Genomic DNA, 1,004 nt, shown 5'->3' on the forward strand with positions numbered 1-1,004 from the left:
AAAGCATCCCTATGGAGGAATGATCATGGACATTTCGTAAGCATAGAATATTTCAACCATGACATGTATTTTCTTGAGACGAGCCCAAGTTGGAGTAGGAGTAGATGCTAGAGTAGTGATTGTTGTATATTCAATTTAACAATAATGGTAAATGATGGGTGAATGTTCCTCATAGAACTCCTTCATTTTAAAATGCTAATTGCATAGCGTTAATGGGGGGAGGGATGTCAGATGCTTGTTATGCCATTCCAAGGATGGTTTTTTGTAACTTTCTCCAAATTATCCTTGTCTTTCATATAGCTCACCCTGAACTTGCCCATAATAACTTCTGTCCAGGGCTGTCAAACATACTTCAACTGAAAGTCTTATTACATGAATGTACTCTTTCTCACTAAGTATTAGTGGCAGAGCAGTAAGAGTTGTAGTATCAATGCAGTAAATATGGAGTAAGGAGTAAGATCTGCAATAAACTCATACATAGAGTTAATGGGAAAAGACAGTCTTAACCTAAGCAGAGTTGTGATTGCTTTCTATTATACCATTTATTCATTTTGTATCTATTTTAATTTATTTTAATTTATCTCTCATTGAGTTATCTGTCTTTTCCTAGTGTTGGCTATGCAGGACTGGTGTCTGCAATAATATACGGTTCCTCTCTGGACAGGAACCATACATATTACTGCAATACATCTGTTTCAATATACATAGAGTAGAAGCAAAATGGAGCTGATGGTGAGAATTTTAGTTCCATTTTGATAAGAGTGTTTTTTTTTTTTTAAGTTCAACTTCTACATTTAAAGGAAGTGAAAATTGATCTTAAAAAGTGAGTGAGGGAGCAAGACTGTTCTTTTTTTTCATTGGGTCCAAGGACTTTGAGTACTTTCTCATTAGAAGGGTTTGCTTGGATCTCTGTTTGTTCAATCATTTTTGCTCCAATTTTGAGTTCCCAGCCCTTGGCAGAAAGGTTTTATTTTTAACAGATATATTCAGGAATGTGCAATATG

Source organism: Varanus komodoensis, unplaced genomic scaffold (assembly GCF_004798865.1).
Source record: "Varanus komodoensis strain SLA01 unplaced genomic scaffold, ASM479886v1 scaffold1665, whole genome shotgun sequence".
NCBI lineage: Eukaryota > Metazoa > Chordata > Lepidosauria > Squamata > Varanidae > Varanus > Varanus komodoensis.